The sequence below is a fragment of the Carassius carassius genome, chromosome 23 (genome assembly GCF_963082965.1).
Source record: "Carassius carassius chromosome 23, fCarCar2.1, whole genome shotgun sequence".
NCBI classification, from domain to species: Eukaryota; Metazoa; Chordata; class Actinopteri; order Cypriniformes; family Cyprinidae; genus Carassius; species Carassius carassius.
Genome location: NC_081777.1, coordinates 19,701,988 through 19,717,119, shown reverse-complemented (window position 1 = coordinate 19,717,119; position 15,132 = coordinate 19,701,988).

Genomic DNA, 15,132 nt, shown 5'->3' with positions numbered 1-15,132 from the left:
TGCAGCCTCTCAAGTTATCCGTCTTAAGACTACTCAACCGAGTCTAAAGAACTGTATTCTGTTTAATGGTGCTTTTGAATTTATGTCTTTGCTATTATGTCTTTATATACAAAGTTCCCAAATTACTATGTAGTTACTTTATTACTTAATTACTTAATGTAGTCTCTACAGTACCTTCACTACATAGGTTTATGGACAACAGTTTTTAAAGTGCTTTTAAATGCACTTTCATATATACAGTATGTTCACTTTAGTCATATCAACAATATAATATATAACAACAAGGAATAATGTTTAATTACAAGCATCTTACAAATTAATTGTATGTTGTTCATCACAAAGTACTGAAATGTTTCAATGTATCGACATTAAAATGCGTCCATATAGTATAGTGTGCGGTTAAGGATTCTGCATTTTATTTTTCCACATTAAATGAATTCAACAGCTGATTCTTCTCTAAAACTGAATAATTCATGAACCGTTTCTCCTAGAACTGATCGTCTTTACGTCCCATAACAGAGAAATCATTCAAAGTAGGACTGTCATGAGATGACACTTTGCACTTCCAATGGGAAACTGCTGTTGTGTGTCCCGTGTTGGCTGAAGACATGACAAAACGCTGAATGGAGAGGAAAAATGAGGAGGGGGGAAAACGGATCAATACTGCTCAGGAAATAAGGTAGAAAAGGTTATTTACTTGACATTGATCCGTTGCCTCGGCAGCAGAGCCGGTCCAGCGTCTCTTTTGTTAACCTTTAAGCCTGAGTGTACTCACAAACGATAGGGGAGTCCACTAACAGGTGTAAATTATGGATCGAAGGAGGTCGCCATACCTCTGTCACTGCCTGGTGCCTGTGTACTTACAGCCCTGAAGAAATTTAAACATCAATAGGGATAATAAGGACAAATTTATCACACTCAGGTCCTGAAGTCCCACTGCCAGGTCTGCCCGGCGTCCTGAGCAAATGTTTCTCAATCTTAGCCTCAATTGATTCAGACATTCTTTTTTCCTCTCAAGGATGATCAATTGTGACGCAGTGCATTTCCTTTCACTCATTGTGCATGGCTCTTTGTCAGGGGGAAAATACAGACTGCTAATTTGTTTTCTTTCTTTTTACAACATGAATGCCTCAGTCATTTTAAAATAAGGATGTAATTCATGGGATTAATCACGTGTACATGATCAGCACAAAGGGAAAATGAAAGGATTTCATTTATTTTTAGAAATGACATGTATCACTTTTTGTGTATGTTAAAGGTAAGATTTATCTGCTGTTGCACTGCAGATATACTATAAAATGTGCATTTATCTACGTATTTATTTATTTCCATATGTGCTTACATGGAGCTCCTTTTATCATTTGGTTCTTTGGTGTCCTTTTTAGAAAGACATCTAAATTGATCTTAAAAAAAGCTTGCAGAAAATATAGATTTTTGAGAATCACCCTTCAATCTTTTAGTTTACTTTGCTGGATATAGCAAATGATGACAAGATAAACATTTGAAACAAGATAAATGGACTATGCTTAATTTCATGAAGTGTGCGATTAATCACAGAAAAAGGATGTGATTAATTAGATTAGAAATAATAATAATTATGTATATATAAATACACATACAGTATATATTTTGAAAATATTTACATGTATATACATATATTTTATATTATATATCAATATATTATATATATAAACACAACATATTTTTTCTTAAATATATACACACACGTGATTGTATTTAAATTTACATAATAAATATAGACAGAGAAACGTATCTTTCTCGAATCATTTTTAGTGTGAATTCCTGGTTTATTGAACCATTAACAGTGGTTTTCATATCTAAATAGTCATTTCCATTTTCAAAGCAAGCCTCAGGCTAAAACGCAGCTGAATCAGTAAGCACTAAATCAAAGTTTTGATCAATCTCAGACCTCATAACATGCTAATCATAACATGCTAATACCTTTATAAAAACACAGAGACATGCCGACAACAGATATTCCTGGCATGCCAAGGGTGCTGTAACTCTAACCCGGCTGTTACTAACTATTGGCTGAACGTCTTGCTTGGATCCTTCCCAGCCTTCATCTTCCAACATCCATCATGTTCTTTTTTGCGAGGGAAGATGGCACAGACCTGATGCATTGGGTGATAGACTATTTGTCCTTCCATATGCTAGATCTTGTAAGCCGCTGTATGCTATCCTGCCAAATTTTGTCCCGTGCCAGCGAAGGACACATGTTTTTACAGCACAAAGTTTGGCAACCGGTCAAACGGCAGACCTGCGATTTAGGGCTTTCCAAGGTTCAGCATGGCTGCACGGGTCATTGGGAGAGATTTTGAAGTTTTGATATTTAACTGTCTGCAATGGGTCTGCAAAATACATTCAGTGTGTTTCTCAGTCGACAAATTCACTTTATAATCTCCTGCGAAAAACGGACACGTCTACGAACACAAAGTTGCAGGAAAAAATATTAGAATGCTAACATGCTTTTGCTTTCAAGAGTAAATGCAGAGATTACCTTGCTATTGAGATCAACCCCAGCCACCCCATTTTGCAATAAAAAAGGGGGTAAAATCTAATATTAAGAGTCAAGGCCTCAGAGGCAGGGAAAGCACTTTGAGTATTCAGTCGGTGTATCCGGGTGATTCATTTTCACGGAGGAAGCAAGCCCATGGGGTGAGGTGACCCCAAGAAGCCAAGAAATTTGTTTTTCCTTTCCTTCCTGCTCCCTTCTGGACTGCCTATATCTCACTTCCTGGAAGTACCTGTCCCTCTCACTCACTCTCAAGGACCCAGCCAATCTCCCTTTGTAAATAGAACTATGTTTTATAATTCTCTCTCTCTCCGAGATGACCGTATCAATAATGCAGGGGAACTGCATCTGTCCGGAGTGATGAGATTATTTTTCTGATTTGGCCTGACAGTTATGGTGATAGTTTGCCAAACAATCTACTCTGGCGACAATGACCACAGATTACAGCTGTTTTTAAAACAGCGTGGCTGAGGAGAGCTCCATGATTGATTGCACATGAAGAGACAGAGGCGGGCAATTTGGCCCCAGCATCTCACTTGCTTTTAACTCCGCTGATACTGAAATAATCTTTTTCGTTTATCCATTTGGGGAAATGCACAATACAGAGGGCTGCAGATTTAAAATAGTCTGACGGCAACAAGTGTGCTACTATTGAAGGAAAATAGCCTTGTGTTGTGTTTGATAACCCATGTAAAAGACATCATAATGAACTTTGTAAAACTCTACGAGTTCAAGACCCGCTACGCCTGAAATGCATTTTTTAAATACTTTGTTATAACAGTGTGTTCACACTTCATGATTTGCTTTTTTATGTATATTCAATAAATGATGACATGAATGACAGTGCATATTGAAGTTGGAGGCTGCTGCTTCTATATGGTATAGATCACCGTAGGGTGTTTCTTTAATGTTTGTGCATTTTGGGCCAGTTGACATTAATAAATATATCCTCTTAAAACACACTTTTTAAACTCTAGTTCAATTTGTTGAATAACAATGGCCAACAGTGTATATACAGTACATGCAACAAAGAAGATTTCTTAATTTAGTAAAAAAAACCTCTTTGTCAAAATTAAAAAGTATGCATTCAAAACTTTTTATGTAATAAATATCAAAAAGACAATATGAAACAATTAGCGGAAGGACAATCTGTGACATTTCTTAAAAAAAAATGTTTTACAATGTACTCCACTATATTGCCATCATATGTACTCTATTGTTACAAAGCTTATCCTTGAGTCATCACAGTTACTGACATTTATATAAAGTACATTTCATAATAGTCATTTATGACTTAGTAATTCCTCTGAATCTGCTCAAAGCCCTTGAGGTTAGAGACTATCAAAGACCAACATCCATTAAAAAAAGCCAATAACCCACCTTTAACTGTGCTAACAAGTCCACCAAGCCCAAGGCCTGTGGTCTAGAACAGGCACTGTACAGGTCACAAAACAGGTTAAGAAGCTATAATAAGCCTCTACAATAATGTGACTCAGGCCCGGTGAATAAAACATGACTGTAATCCACTTTTTGGCCTAAGAGGTCTCAAAAAGGCAAGGATGGCACTTGTCAGACATCATGACCTAATTACTTCCATAAATAAATGATCATACTTTTCAATTTAAAGTTGCATGCTGCGCTGGGAACTGAAACTGAATTAAAATGAACATCATCGGGAGGTTTGGGATAGCTATAGTGTTTACCAATATAAAAATTTTTTTAACTGCAACAGAAAAGAACCTGGATATATAGATTTTCCTGCATCGCGTCAAGACAATTAGCATTCCAGGATCTTCTCTTCATCCCTGAATGTTTGTTCTCCAAAACACTGGCAGGCTGAGAGCCGAGAGGCTCATGTTTTATTAATGACACATTAGGAGTAACACCAATCGGCTAATATGAATTTGCATATTTATTAAAAAGAAGACATTTGTGATTAATGGGATTTTGCAATGCCACATGGAAATGAGGTGAAAACTGTTGGTGAGTAAATCCCTGATCTTGGCTTTAGGATGTTGCCCTGCATAAGATTCTTAAGCATCTACATTCATAATACTAACTCAACTGGACCTTCAAAACAATATAAAAACGGCACGATAAACGGCTATGCACGGTTCACACAATCACTATGTGGTGTCTCCTGTGAGCCCTGTAAATAAAGAAGCTCTCACCTGCTCATTATGAAGCCACCCATGCTTCAAATACTACAGGGGTATCACCGGATTTAGTCTGCGGTGTATTACGCTGCAGATCCCAAGTGGGCTGAGAGAAAGACAGAAGTTGGAGTGGGTTTAGAGGGCCGTCTGCCATCGATTCAAATCTGTCCTATAAAAGAGTAAAAACAGAGAGAGAGGGGGGAAAGAAAAAACAGAATAAGAAATTGTCTTGACGACAAGGACATTGTCAGATAAGTGGAGAAGGGCAGTCAGAGAGCTATTTAGAGCGCCGGTAAATGGCCTTTTTACCATTCCGGCTCCCCCTCTCCGCTCCCTCCTCCTCTGTTTGGGGATGGCATTAGAGACTGGAGACTGACATACATTTTTTATAGCTTCATAAAGTCGTCCAATGACCTGGTCACCCTTCTCATAACTAGGGAGCAGAACGCTTGAAAAAAGCCATTCATCACTGTGAAAGGGCCTGCTTGTCCAAGCGCCTTCAAACATGCACAGAGTCTGGCGAGAGACGCTCAGCGCAAATGCTAACGTACTTCTGCCGCTAATGCCAGATGACCTTCTCACATCTATTAGCAGGCTGGCTGACGCAGAGGGCAGACACGTGCCCCACTTGTCTCCTGCTAAAATCTCAACCGCGAAGATTACAAATACCACGCGTGATTCCACATATCAGCATAAGCGTAGTGAGGAAAAGGTAGCAGCAATGCCTGATGTGGTTTCAAACGAAATACACAAAAAAAATTGGTATGGGGGTGCATCCGTCAGACGATTTATTCAGATTTTAAGGGAAGTGCATGACATGCCTTTTAAGTATGTCCCCTTTGATTTGGCAAGCCAGAAGGACCTCCAGTACAGAATTGGAACGCCCCTTGCAGAGAAACCATCACACCACTGCAGCCCATTAGTGGGCAATTAGTGACAGCTGGTGGGTTGTCAGGCTGGTAATGGGCTCAAAAGGAATACCCGAGGAATACAGAAAACAATAGAGGGAACATGGCGAGAAAGCGAAACGGGAGCGTTTAAGAAATGGATTATGTTCGAAACGTGCACAATGTACATTGTGTCTTCTTTTATTTTTGTCTACCGCACTAGGGGATCCATAGCAGACGAATGTTTTAATTTAGTCGCTGAGGCAGAAAGTGTTTCCAATAATCATGCTGTCACAACACCCAGACGTGAGTGTCCAATCCTGCCAGACTCCCAAAATGTGTAATTATCAGCTCAAAATGATCATGTATAAGATGCCTTATGCTACGGTATTCATTCCAACCCGAGTTGTGTGGGAGTGAACGCAGCGGGTTTAAAGAGAGATCTACTTTCTAAGGTAAAACAAAACAAGCATGCGACGTGTGGGAAACAACAGCGCCTGGACGTTTCGAGTCCATTTTCAAATGTGATACTCCCTTGGTGCATGAAAGGAAATAGGTTGCAGTTCTACGGCATTGTGTCCATCAGATCGCTCAGGCTTTTTGCCTGTTTTTCATTTCAAATGGTGTGGCTGAACTTTGAAGGGCCCAAGAGGCGGGCCGAGGGCGAGAGATATAAATCCTTTAATAATTTATTTAAGAGGCCAGAAAAAAGCAGCCAAGGGGAACAAATAGTGTTTCTCCCAGAACCAGGACCTCTCTGACCCTGGCGTGACGTACCTGCAGCGGCCTCAGCCCCATCACATTAGCGAAATTCTTATTTGATGGCATTTTAATATTCTGCCTTGATGACTTTTTAGCAACATTTACTTTCGGCGGTCTCTGGCGCTTCCCCCGGAGGAAATGAAACATGTCAAAACCCATTACGAAAAAAATCAAAATTTAAATACCTCGGCCGTGTTAGTAGTAATACACACAATCCCTGCCGCTCAGAGGCAGGGGCGCACAAACACTCATCTGCTTGCCGGCTCGTAATGAGTCTGTTTGATGGGGAAGCGATTTGTGGGTCACCAAGCATACGTTACAGATCCAATTTAACCCTTGATTGCTTGTACTCTGGAGGGCTGGGGGAAATGTGTTATTGAATTTTAATACCAGATCATTTCAGTTTTTTTCTTCCTGGTCCCCCAGCCATCTCCTCCCGTGTTGGCACAAAGGTGTGCTAATACGCCTCCCAGTGTAGTGTGGTATCAGCGGAGGAGACTGAGATGCAATGAGGGAGAAGTAAAAGTGCGGCCGATGGAGAGAAACAAAGACAATTTTATGCATGAACGCTAGGCCAGCCTCCTCCCGGGGTCTTGCTAAACACCAATCCAATTAGCCCCCAAAGACGGCACAATGGTTTCCAACTCAATTGAGTTTTGGCTTTTCCATCATGTGATTTATGACTTTTAGAATGCTGTTATTTCTGTGGCGCTGCGATCGGCTTGTGCGACAGATATGCTGCGTAGCAATTTCACATACACGCAGACGGCTGTGGGAACAGACAGATAGGATGCTGTAATGTGGCAGCATGCAAATGTCTGCTGGTTCGTCTTTAAGGGAAAAGAGAGAGCAGGCTGGGCTTTTTACCCTGCGTGACATCTGACAGGATGTGAGGGTGACAGCAGACAACAATGAGAGGAAGCAGTAGTGTTATTAAGTGAGCTTATGTCAAGGGCAAAGAAAGTTAACCACCACTTGACAACATAACTAGAAAGTTTGTTTTTTTGAAACACCTTCATCTGCCCGACAGGTGAACGAGTACTTCCATATAGATAGATATATAGATATTCATACTCATTTTACCATATTTTATATAGTCTTTAAATATTTTTACCATAATATATATAGTCTTCAGAAAATCTTAAAATGAATATTATTTTTTTTTATATTGTACATTATAAAGTTATACCTTTACTATTTAAAACTACATATTTTAGTTTTTAGTATTTTGTTTTTATTTTGTTTATTAAAGAACATGTATTTTAACATTGAATGTATTACACACTTCAGTTTTAATAAAATAAAAAAACATGTAATGAATGACAACTCTACAGCCTAACTGTAGCCCAAACTGAACAATAAAATTAGCAGAATGATAACAATAAAATTAGCAGAAATTATAACAATAACTAACTATGTCAATAATAAGACAAAGAAGAAAACAAACTATTGTTTTTGAATGTAAACAATGAGAAAAGGCATGCACACAACATGATTAATCTTCTTTCCTGTGTCCTCCCTCTCTCTCTCTATTTCCTTTTTTCCTGGAAGTTCTAAGCACATCTGTTCTTTTGAAAGCCTCTCTCAGTAAAACATCAAACACTAAGAACCGAGTTTTGTAGTGAGGGACTACAGAAAGTCGAGTCAGGAATATCTCTCTTGTTTCAGCATCCTTTCAGTCCTCTTTGATGATGAATCAAATAAAATGGAAAGTGTTCCTTTTTCCTACAGCCAAGCCTTCTTTCCTCTAACAAACCTTTTTGTCTCAATTACTTGTTCGCTATTGTCTGTTTTTCCTCATAAAATTCCATGGGTACTGTCAGACCTTGCCGAACATTTCTGTGATTTATAACAAATCAAGCAAAACAACAGATTATGATAAAGAAAAGCCTCTTTTCTCAAGCCATAGAGGAAAATCATTTTATACTGGGAGAACTCAGCAACAAAAGGGTCTACAAAATCATAACTAAAATAAAAAAAAATCTTATTTATATAATACCCCTAATATATTTATATTGGAAATATGATCAATAATAATAATTATAATATCATAGTTGTTATTTTTACTATTGTTATTTCTTAACATAATTTTCCATTTTACTGAACTTTATAACTTAACTTTATAACTTAATAATAATTGGACTTATGTTATGTTATAACTTATGTTGAAATTAAGAATGAATAAAATAATAATTATTTAAAAAACAATACACAATTAATTTGATTAATATGGTCAATATTACTATTATCATTGTCACATGTATGTTCTGTGTTTCCATTCTCCCTGCCTTGTCCCAGTTTTTCTTTGTTGCTTGATTAGTGAATTAGTTTCACCTGTGTTAATTTATTTTCTTATTAGTCTTTCGTTTGGTTTTGTATAAATAGCCATGCCTTCCCTCAGTTTTTTTCTCCTGTCTCCGTTGTGTTAAAAGGTTGTTTTATCCTTTTTTTAGCTCATGGATTTATTAAAGACTCTGTTCATTTGACTATCCGACTCCGTTGTACTCCTTCGAGCACCTTTGCCAGGCAATCCCTGACAGAAGAAAATAAAAAGTAAGAGACGCCCCTTCTCCCCATTTTTGTTTTCAGTTTTTTAAAGTCTTTTGTTTTCCTGTTCTTCTCCACTGCGATCATGGAAATTGCTGCTTATTTCACCGCCTTAGCCCCCAGAGATCTCCCCTTTGCTGAGTATGCGGGCTCGCCGCGGCGACGGCTTTGGACGATGCCACACTCAACTTGCTGTTCTGAATTGGGGTTAGTTACTATCGCCCCATGGACCTCCCAGACACCAATGGACTTTGCTGGAGGGAAGGGATCCTCCAGTGTCTGGAGACCGTCCAGCCCCGATCCAGAACCACCTGGCCATCAAGACTGCTGGCCGCCGATGATTCAGGCCCGCCAGTTGCAGCAGACTTGGCGCTCCTAAACATGGCGCTGCCTCCGAAGTTCTCGGCTCCTGTCCTCACCCCAGAATCATCTCCAGATATTTCACCTTCGTCTCCGCTGGTCCCGTCCAGCCCTCCTTCATCTCCTGATTCCCCAAAGTTAACCAGCCTTGCACCTCCAAAGCATCCTCCAGTGTCCGCTCATTCTAAGTGCCCTCCAGAGCCAGCTCCTCGTAAGCGCCCTCCAGAGCCTTCTCCTCCAAGCATCCCCCCAGGATTCCTAGTTTTCCCCAAGAAAGTTTTTTGGGGGAGCGAGGCCATGTACCAGAGGATCCAACCATGGCAACCAGAACTGCCTGCTCTGCCATGGCTCCCGGAGCTCCCTGATCCCGAACAACCCCCCCCTCCCCCCCCCCCCCAACCCCGCCCCAGTGTAACTGTTATGTCATGTATGTTCTGCATTTCCTTTGTTGCGTGATTAGCTAATAAGTTTCCACCTGTGTTCATTTATCTTATTAGTCCATCGTTTGGTTTTGTATAAATAGCCCTGCCTTTCCTCCGTTTGTTTGTCCTGTCTCCCTCGTTAAGAGGCTTTCTCCTGTTTCTCCCTCCTGGATTTATTAAAACACCTACTCTGTTCATCTGAATACCCACCTCTGTCATACTCCTTCGAGCTCCTTTGCCAAGCAAACCCTGACACATTGTTGTGGTTTTAATTATTGTTGTTACTTTACTAATTTTATGAAACTCTTGAAAATGTAAAAAAAAAAAAAGGGACAAACTTACATAGAAATCAACATTATGTCGTAGAAGTATTGTTTAAAAATTGTATTCTATAACTAATGTTAAGGAATTGAACTTCACTGTAAAGTGTTAAAGAGTAATCTTGGAAAGTCTTTCCCTATTCCTCACATTTTATTAGGTTTGCTTGTACTGTACTAAACAACTTGTCCACCTTAGCATTAATAGCACAAATTATTAAACATTATTACAATGTTTGTCACTCTCCTATTTGTTCCTTGCAGCTCAGAAGTGGCTCTGAGAGGGAGCGAGTGGTATGCATTGTAGGGCGAGCTAAACAGTGGGGCCTCTAATTGAGAGCTCAAGTGAGGAGTCGGTGAGCTGGCTCACTTCATCCGAGTGTTTGTCATTAGACCTCTCCACTGAGAGAAAGTGCGCCCGTGCCACGCTGTGGCGGGCCGCTCGTGTGTAACCAAGATTTATGCTAATGGGCCTCTGCATATGCTTATTCCACATATCTATATTAAAGTTAATAGACTGTTACATTGCTTCTTAACCCCAGCCTCCATACATGATTACCTTTTCCGATTTCTTTGCAAAACGCCATATAAACACGGGGCAGGGATTTTTGTCAACGTGTCAGTGGGTTTGTTTCCGGTAGCAGCCCAAGGCTCCCATAATTGTGGTTGGGGACTCTGTCATAAATGGCCGCCTAAAGAGCTGGGCAAGCCATCTCTTTAATGCTGTAATGTTCCCCGGCTGCTGAAAAGTCCACTGGATTTATCACGTTGCTCCTGGGAGTCTACGCAGCTTATGCACCAGTATGGCCTGCTTTGGAACATAAACGCTTCAAACAGAAACAAATCCTCATGTTATGGCCATTAGACATTGTTCATCCATTCAAAGTTAAGGAAAACAAAAAAACAACCAAATAATAATAAAAACTATATAAAACAATGCCATTCCGAATTTATTCAAAATTATATTTATAATGGCCATCAATAGAGAAAATTTTGCCTACCAAATAAATAGTGTATCCATTGTAAAATTGTAAAGCCAGGAGTCTAATGGTGCTTTTCCACTGGGTGGTATGACCTGGCTCGGTACGGCTCAGTACAGTATGGCACGGCTCGACTTGGCTCAGTTTGCATTTCCACTGCAGTTTAGTACCACTTTAGACTGTGCAGGATTTTTCACATGTCGTTATTATAGCGCCGCCTCTACTGTCGTGACTTGAGAAAAACTTTTTCATTCGACGTTGCCCCATCAAGCTCTCGCTGGATCCACTGCTCTGCTATCAAAGAGAGGAACATCTGTACTTCCTCAGCAGACAACGAAACAGACACTTTTGGGTCGTTAAAAAAGGTGCGCTTGTTCAAAACAGTTGCGTTTGATGCTTCACTGGCTGTGCTGATTTAAATCTAGCGATTCTTTTGTGTTTGTTTCGCAAGTTCTGTGATGCAGGTAGTGACGTTTCTCTCCAGCCAATCCGTGATCAGCAGAGTTTACACATCACGTTTTGGTAACGGTACGGTTCACTTGTAACCTCAAACAAAAGGGTACTAAAAGTACCAGCTACTGTACCCAGTGGAAAACCCCCCAAAAGTGAACCGTACCGAACCATACCATGTGGAAAAATGCCATAATACTCATCCAGGCCAGGCCATCTCATAAACACAACAAATTCTGAAAGTATTAAGAACCTACCAAATAAAATGAATAAAATAATAATAAAAAAACATCAATTAATTCATTTGTTCTTAAATTACGAATTTGTATAATAATTAAAATAAATAAATGAATAATCAAACAAACAAATAATTTAATCAGTCAATAAATAAATTAACTTTTGCATTTATTTTTGTTTCTCCTAACTTTTAAATTGATCTCTGCTTCATTCTTCTGACATAGAAAGGGAAGAGGTGTGAAGGGCACTGAGGCCTACCCACCTAAAACTGACAAATGAGAGGGAATAAAATATATGAATACCATTTATTTTCCTAAATTATTAATTTTTTATCAATTCATATAATTATTTAATGACCCACCTGAATCCTATCTGTAAAAAAGATTAAAGTACACTCAACAACTTATAAGGCTCCATCATTTAATGAATTACTGCTGCCACGATCACAAGAACATGTACACAGCTGTAATAGTGCAACGCTAATTGCGACAAATAATTGCTGACTTTTGTGAATAATAATACTAATCTATAATAGTCCTAATTTAGATAAAAATGAGGCTTGTTTGCAATTACTTTTCTTTCTTCTGTAGAACACTTCTTGCGAAGTGAAAAGCCATCGAGTCCTCCTTCCATAATACCACCCTCTCTAGTGAAAAAGCTGTCTCTTCTGAATCAGGTGAGAAATATGCTTAAGTCAAGCACGGTTAGCAAAAACAGTTCTAAAAAAATATTTTGGTGGATTTTGATCTCAGAGGACAACAAAGGGATGGACTTTTTCACTGGAGAAAGCGTTATAGTGAATTATGGACTGGTATTTTGACCACAAGTGACGGTTTGAAGTTAAAACACCTTAATGATGGATTTGTTTCTTACAAACTTGCAGCTTTTCACTTAGCAAGACATTAACTGAAGGACTGGAGTCATGATGATTATTTGTCTATCACTGTGATACTTTTATCAGCTGTTTGGACTCTCATTCTGATGGCTCCCATTAACTGCAAAGGATCCATATGTGAGCAAAGCTCTTCATGTGAAGAAACAAACTAATCTACATGTTGGATTGCCTGAGGTTGAGTAGATCTTAAACAAATTTCCATTTTGGATGAACTATTCCTTGAGCCAACATTAACTAATAGGACCTTGTACATATAATGTGGACCTTTAACATTTAATTGTCTGATAAAGTGAGAACTATCCAGCAAGGTAACAAGGAGAACACTAGTGGAAGGACAGCAGGGCACAACACCGGGCAGAGTTTCCTCAACTGTTGAACAAAGCCTCTAGAACAAGTGGTGGAAGCTCCAGGAGCCAATCTCCTTCAGCCTCTCTCCTCCCCCCCATTACAATCCACTTTGCCAGACTCTTGACTTACAAATTGCTGCTTTAGACTTGGTTTCATTGTAACAGCTTTCTTGGGAGAGAGAGAGAAAAAACAAGCACAGAAAGGACACTTATTTCTCGGTGCACTACAGTATCACAGGGCCTCGGCTAACAGTCAGCGTATTGTTCGGGCCTGTCCCTCAGAGACACTGGCCACAGTGCTGTAAATAAGCTCCCTCTCTGTTCCCTCCCATCTTTTCTACTCATCTACTTGGCTGGCTTTCAAATAAAAGCCATGAAAAAGTAAAATGCTTAGGATATAAGCACCTCAATTGCTCTGCTTAATTCCTTCTTCAATATGTCAGACAAAAATATCAGGGTTCTTTAGTATGCCAATGAGAGTGCTAAGAGAGAAGTGTTCCCAATGGAGCGAGAACAGGGAGAAGGGTGACTTGATTCAGGTATAAAGCGCTTCTGTGTCCTGTAGGGCTTCTGAGAGCAGCAGAGGGGGGCTGGACCAGAAAGAGGATAGCTGTGTGTGTTAGTGTGTAAGTGTGTGTTCTCTGGGAGCTTTACTCCACCGTCTTCGGCAGACATAGACATACAAACTTGTCAAGACTTCAAAAAAAGGCCATGTACATCTCATGGAAATTCAAGGTTGAGTCATTGAAACAACTGAAAACCACTAACAATTTGAAACGTCAGAGACCGACACCTGTTGCGAGGGTAAAAACACGGCTTTATGAATTCTGATTTAATTGAAAATGGTACAAGCAGCTGAAGTGCTACTACATTCAATTGTTGAAAAATGTGATGAGTGCTAATATATTGAGTTAATATGCATGTGTATGTGTTATATACTTCATTTAAGCACGTTGTTTCCATAATTGTTCTATAAATTACATTTTCCACTACATTGGCTTCAGATGGATAATTAATTTCTGACTTTATCCTTTTTTAATTTCCATTCTCATGCAGAGATTGCGGAGTACCACACTGTTCTTCTGTCTATCACAATATCAGTCCACCTCAGCTAAAGACACTGGAGAGTTTGCCCCGACCTCTTCGATCCAAGTCTAAAACACAAATTGCATTGCTTTTAGATGACGCTCAACATGTCAGGTATCAGCCATGCAGTGTACCTAACTGCAAAGTACCATGGGATTTGTGGTCATCAACTTGAGTATTAGTTTTGGGCTCAAAAAGTTCCACAACTGTCAGTTTGCAGTCGTATATTGCTAGCAAAACAGGAAGACACAGTCAGTCAAGAAAAAAAAATAGAATTAGTGTTTTTCAGGATGTAATGACTACTGGATTAACAAGCAAACAATTAAAAACTAGGACATTTTGTAGACATTTTAAATGTAAAATTTCAATTTGTCTAAACGAGGGTTGTGGATTATTCAGAATTAAACTGCGAAATCCCTATTCAGTTTGAATTGACGCAGCAAACACGATGTTGAATTGCAATTCAAATTTGAATTTACAGAAGCATAATTAAATTTAACCAAAATCTTAACAAGAATTAATTTCATTTTTAATAGGACGGTTAGTCAAGGCAAATTTAAAAGATGACAACTATAAAAATAAATACAATTAATTAATTCTTTAAAAGAAATACAATCTAAAAGACGTTTAAAGAGGTTTTATAGGCTTCAGAGTGAGACCAATCTCAAATTACATTTCAACTTCCAGTGGGGCGTGGCCTAATCAATTAAAATTCTAACTAGGCTGCTTTTTATTTGATAAAAATATAGTAAAAACATTAATACTGTGAAATATTATTACAATTAAAAATAACAATTATACCTGTGATGCCAAAGCTGATTTTAATTTGCTTTTTTTAATAGCCGTTACTTCTTATAGTCTTCACTGTCACATGATCTTTCAGATTTTAATATGCAGATTTGGTGATCAAATAACATTCTTTATTCAAATGGCTGTGCTGCTTAATTTTTATTTATTTGTTTATTTTTATTTAATTTATTTTTTTATTTATTTTTTTGTGGAAACCATTAAACATTTTATTTCAGGATTCTCTGATAATAATTCTCTGATAGTAATAATCTCTGAACCCAAATTTTAGAACTGTAGTTCATTTTACATAAACTGGCCCTTTCAAGACACACAAAAACAAAACAGTTCCTAGTTGGTGTCT